The 6,000-nt window shown below is 47.4% G+C and overlaps 2 non-coding genes across 2 annotated transcripts; both read left to right on the plus strand.

Moving 5' to 3' along the window:
• The first annotated feature begins 2,307 nt into the window (after positions 1-2,307).
• On the plus strand, positions 2,308-2,382 carry Trnap-ggg (transfer RNA proline (anticodon GGG)). Its single transcript has one exon. It is a non-coding gene; the product is annotated as a tRNA-Pro (tRNA).
• Positions 2,383-2,607: 225 nt separating this feature from the next.
• Trnas-uga (transfer RNA serine (anticodon UGA)) lies at positions 2,608-2,682 on the plus strand. Its single transcript has one exon. It is a non-coding gene; the product is annotated as a tRNA-Ser (tRNA).
• Positions 2,683-6,000: the final 3,318 nt, after the last annotated feature.

Consider the following 6,000-nt stretch of genomic DNA (forward strand, 5'->3'; position numbering starts at 1 on the left):
GCTATTCTCCCATGGAGACGATCGTAGAGATGCTGGATGTAGTCCTGTGGAACGGCTTGCCATGCCATTTCCACCTGGCGCCTCAGTTGGAGCAGCGTTCGTGCTGGACGTGCAGACCGCGTGAGACGACGCTTCATCCAATCCCAAACATGCTCAATGGGGGACAGATCCGGAGATCTTGCTGGCCAGGGTAGTTGACTTACACCTTCTAGAGCACGTTGGGTGGCACGGGATACATGCGGACGTGCATTGTCCTGTTGGAACAGCAAGTTCCCTTGCCGCTCTAGGAATGGTAGAACGATGGGTTCGATGACGGTTTGGATGTACCGTGCACTATTCAGTGTCCCCTCGACGATCACCAGTGGTGTACGGCCGGTGTAGGAGATCGCTCCCCACACCATGATGCCGGGTGTTGGCCCTGTGTGCCTCGGTCGTATGCAGTCCTGATTGTGGCGCTCACCTGCACGGCGCCAAACACGCATACGACCATCATTGGCACCAAGGCAGAAGCGACTCTCATCGCTGAAGACGACACGTCTCCAATTCGTCCCTCCATTCACGCCTGTCGCGACACCACTGGAGGCGGGCTGCACGATGTTGGGGCGTGAGCGGAAGACGGCCTAACGGTGTGCGGGACCGTAGCCCAGCTTCATGGAGACGGTTGCGAATGGTCCTCGCCGATACCCCAGGAGCAACAGTGTCCCTAATTTGCTGGGAAGTGGCGGTGCGGTCCCCTACGGCACTGCGTAGGATCCTACGGTCTTGGCGTGCATCCGTGCGTCGCTGCGGTCCGGTCACAGGTCGACGGGCACGTGCACCTTCCGCCGACCACTGGCGACAACATCGATGTACTGTGGAGACCTCACGCCCCACGTGTTGAGCAATTCGGCGGTACGTCCACCCGGCCTCCCGCATGCCCACTATACGCCCTCGCTCAAAGTCCGTCAAGTGCACATACGGTTCACGTCCACGCTGTCGCGGCATGCTACCAGTGTTAAAGACTGCGATGGAGCTCCGTATGCCACGGCAAACTGGCTGACACTGACGGCGGCGGTGCACAAATGCTGCGCAGCTAGCGCCATTCGACGGCCAACACCGCGGTTCCTGGTGTGTCCGCTGTGCCGTGCGTGTGATCGTTGCTTGTACAGCCCTCTCGCAGTGTCCGGAGCAAGTATGGTGGGTCTGACACACCGGTGTCAATGTGTTCTTTTTTCCATTTCCAGGAGTGTATTTCGATGTGAGTATGGAGTTTAGAAATTGGATTGTAAAAACAGAAAAATTAAGTACTTACAGAATTACTGACAAATTTAGCTGTGAGAGTGAAGGTGAGATTAGTGATTTTCTTGATGAAAGCGATTGAACATGCTTCTGCACATGTTATTAAATATGCCGAAAGTGACAGTCTGCTGATGAATCTTGAGTTACCAAAACCGAAGTCCAGCTTTCAACGAATGATCATCGTTGGAGATCAAAACCTCTTGTTAGGAGACGTCGTTCTTTCGCTAACAACACTATAGTTATTCAAAAACTGCTTCTTGAGAATACTGCCGAATCATCATCTGAACCGTTCGACACTTCAAGTGGAAGAGGTTTTCCATATGCGCATATTCAATGCACAGGAAAACATCGGCAGTGCGCGGGAAATATGAGAAGCCCTATTGCTCTGAACACCAAGGTGAGAGGTTTCAAGACTGTGGAAATAATGCATTACTATTACTTAACACTCTCTCTGTCATTTTACCACTGTTTAATTAGGTCGTTTTCTTGTTTGTCTGCCTATTCGGAAAACGTTTTCCAGCTGTTTTAAGATTCCCGATGAACTATAGACATGATACTTTAAACATGAATCAGGACTAGGCGACAATGCAATAATAACCAGCCTTGTTGACTGTCTGATCCATATAGCACCCTTAGGGGTGGGGGTGGGGGTGAAGAAGACTGGTAATGCCTGACATCTTAGCCGTGCTGCAGGACAAGCATGTTATGCAGGTAGCATCAGAATGCATTCGAGATGGTATTTGCGTGAATGGGCATGGTTGTGCAGACAGAGGGGAAGAGGAGGTGGCTATCGCTTTCTCGTCCGTAGGTCTGTCTGTCTGGTACAAATTTTGAAACTATTTTAAACTAACTTCCCGATGAGAAACTTCCTGGCAGATTAAAACTATGTGCCCGACCGAGACTCGAACTCGGGACCTTTCTTTCAGGAGTGCTAGTTCTGCAAGGTTCGCAGGAGAGCTTCTGTAAAGTTTGGAAGGTAGGAGACGAGGTACTGGCAGAAGTAAAGCTATGAGTACCGGGCGTGAGTCGTGCTTCGGTAGCTCAGTTGGTAGAGCACTTGCCCGGGGAAGGCAAAGGTCCCGAGTTCGAGTCTCGGTCGGGCACACAGTTTTAATCTGCCAGGAAGTTTCATATCAGCGCACACTCCGCTGCAGAGTGAAAATCTCATTCTGGAAACATCCCCCAGGCTGTGGCTAAGCCTGTCTCCGCAATATCCTTTCTTTCAGGAGTGCTAGTTCTACAAGGTTCGCAGGAGAGGTTCTGTAAAGTTTGGAAGATAGGAGACGAGGTACTGGCAAAAGTCAAGCTGTGAGTACCGGGCGTGAGTCGTGCTTCGGTAGCTCAGTTGGTAGAGCACTTGCCCGTGAAAGGCAAAGGTCCCGAGTTCGAGTCTCGGTCGGGCACACAGTTTTAATGTGCCAGGAAGTTTCATATCAGCGCACACTCCGCTGCAGAGTGAAAATCTCATTCTGGAAACTTCCCGATGAGTTAAAGACTTGAAACTTGAAACATAGTTCAGAACTGGATATCGTTGCAATTTGAACTCGCCTTCTTCTTTGATGTGCAGCGGAGAGAACTTTGCTTGCCTTTTCCTGTTCCAGTCTTGTATGGTTTGTGGGAAGAACGACTGCTGGTAAGATTGCGTGTGCGCTTGAATCTCTACTTCTTACATTCATGTTTTTTTGCGAAATATGCACAGGAGGAAGTAAAATAATTGTTGAGTCAGGTGAAGGGAAACTAAAATAAACCCGAAATTTATCACATGTCTCTGATGTAATCTCATGAAAATGTTTGGAATCGACTGAAAAATTTCTCGTACACAAGACTAAAAAGCAGTAAATAATTATTTAAATAAAAATGAATTTTTATTGTGCCATGTGGAACAACCGGAATATTCTATGCACTGATTAGCTATTGTAATACGGCCTGCGTGCCAAATCCAACAATTTTAACGCCATTTATTAATTAAACAAGACGTCAAATGAGACTTTACAAAAAGGTAAGAAGTATATCTTCAGTAAACTCAGTAGAACGTACTAATTCAAATTATCTAGTTATAACATTTGTAAATCAGTTAGTGAGTTGTCGGATTATCATGAACAGTGTCTCAGGAAGCGATAGCTCTCGCAGTTAGTGGTGGTTTGCGCGCTTTCCAGCAGCAGTGTGGCAGCGTGCTGGAGCCAGTCTGCGTGTAGTGCAGCCAAATCATTAGGAATTGTATTTATTACTCACTGTACATGAAAAGTATTCCTGTAATATGTGCGGTCTAGCTCGTGTGTGTGTATGTGTGTGTGTGTGTGTGTGTGTGTGTGTGTGTGTGTGTGTCTCGTAGGCTGCTGTTCGTTGCTAGTGCACGACTTTATGATCATTGTTTTCTCGTTTCAATCAATACCAACGTCGTGAATAAGATAACAGGCATTCCTTGTGAAATTTCGCTTTTATAACTTATCAGTCAGACTAATCATATGTAAGCCATTTATAGTAGGAATCCGTTTCAGGCAACGATACTGACTAATATCCGACACCTTGCCTGTTACTGTACTGGGACAAACTGCTTGGAGTGGAGGTGCCAGGTTAGTAGAGCTTACAGGGCTTTGTAATATTTCCCGACGCATTAAGGTCCAACTGCGATCCCATGCGATCTTCAGTCGCATTACAAGTGGCTTAAGTACTGTGAACATCGTAACGCTTGTGGCAGTTTTTTCAAAATATACTGCGCTAACAGTGCTACGGTTGATGAGTCCAGAACTATGGAGACAAGTGGACTTCGGTCGATTCAGAGATATGGCGGGTCATGCCAAAGATCCATTATGTTAACTCGACCTTTTTCGCTCGGACTTCCTCAAATGTTGATTGTCATTTTTGCAACACTTAATAATTATTTCGTACAGTAGAAACGAAACGAGCCTGTTGATGCTCGATTACAGGGAGAGCGAGGGCTGAAACCACAACACAAGCGTATTGCCCACAGATAGTAATTAGTAAAATAATCACAATTACAAAACAGGTTAAAGTGAAGTGACACTGAAACTGAAAACTGAACGGGTGATTTTTAAAAAAGAAAAACCCGGTTGGTCTTTTACAAGAGTTGCTGAGACTAAATCAAAATATCATGACAAGGTGTTTCTTGTAAAGTGACCTCAGAGAATGACGTAAGCCATTGCAGATGACCGGCCGCTGTGACCGAGCGGTTCTAGGCGCTTCAGTCCGGAACCGCGCTGCTGCTACGGTCGCAGGTTCGAATCCTGCCTCGGGCATGGATGTGTGTGATGTCCTTAGGTTAGTTAGGTTTAAGCAGTTCTAAGTCTAGAGGACTGATGACCTCAGATGTTAAGTCCCATATTGTTTAGAGCCATTTGATCATTGCAGATGCTGTGAAGAATTTCTGCATTTTACGCATTAACGAATCCCCTGAATAATCACAGAAATACAGTTCACAAACATGCCAGGTAAACACTTTAACTATAACCTTTAAATAAATCCTTGTAGACATCAACTGTCTCGTACAGTTGTTAGATCGGTTATTGCTGCTACAATGCCAAAAAAAATGGTTCAAATGGCTCTGAGCACTATGGGACTTAACGTTTGAGGTCATCAGTCCCCTAGGACTTAGAACTACTTAAACCTAACTAACCTAAGGACATCACACACATCCATGCCCGAGGCAGGATTCGAACCTGCGACCGTAGCGATAGTGAGGTTCCAGACTGTACTGCCTAGAACCGCTCGGCCACCCCGCTACAATGACAGGCAAGATTTACGTGAGTTTGAACATGGTGTTATAGCCGGCGCACGAGCGATGGGACACAGTATCTGCGAGATGGCGATGGAGTGGGGATTTTCACGTACGATTGTTTGACGAGTGTTCCGTGAATATCAGGAATACGGTAGAGCATCAGATCTCTGACATCGCTGCGGCCCGAAACAGATCCTGCAAGAACGGGATCAACGACTACTGGAGAGAATCGTTCAACGTGATAGAAGTACAAATCTTCCACACATTACTGATGATTTCAATGCTGAGCCATCAATGCCGAAGGCCCATTCGTGTATCCTTGATGCCTCGGCTCGTCAACACCGACATTGGACTGTTGATGACTGGAAACATGTTGCCTGGTCGGACGAGTCTCGTTTCAAATTGTATCGAGTGGGTGGACGCGTACGGGTATGGAAACAACCTCATGAAAGCCTGGATCCTGCATGTCAGCAGGGGACTGTTCAAGCTGGTGGAGGCTCTGTAATGTTGTGGGCCGTGTGCAGTTGGATTGATGTGGGACCCCTAATACGCCTAGATACGACTCTGACACGTAACACGTACGTAAGCATTCTGTCTGATCACCTGCATCCATTCATGTCCATTGTGCATTCCGACGGACTTGGACAATTCCATCAAGACAATGCGACACGCCACATGTCCAGAATTGCTACAGAGTGGTTCCAGGAACACTCTTCTGAGTTTACACATTTCCGCTGGTCACCAGACTCCCCACACATGAAAATTATTCAGCATATCTTGCATGCCTTGCAACGTGCTTATCAGAAGAGGTCTCGACTCTCTCGTACTCGTACGGATTTATGGACAGCCCTGCAGGGTTCATGGTGTCAGTTCCCTCCAGCACTAATTCAGACATCGGTCGAGTCCATGCCACGTCGTGTTGCGGCACTTCTGCGTTCTCTCGGGAGCCCTACACGATATTAGGCAAGTGTACCAGTTTCTTTGGC

This window comes from Schistocerca nitens, chromosome 5, assembly GCF_023898315.1.
Source record: "Schistocerca nitens isolate TAMUIC-IGC-003100 chromosome 5, iqSchNite1.1, whole genome shotgun sequence".
Lineage (NCBI taxonomy): Eukaryota > Metazoa > Arthropoda > Insecta > Orthoptera > Acrididae > Schistocerca > Schistocerca nitens.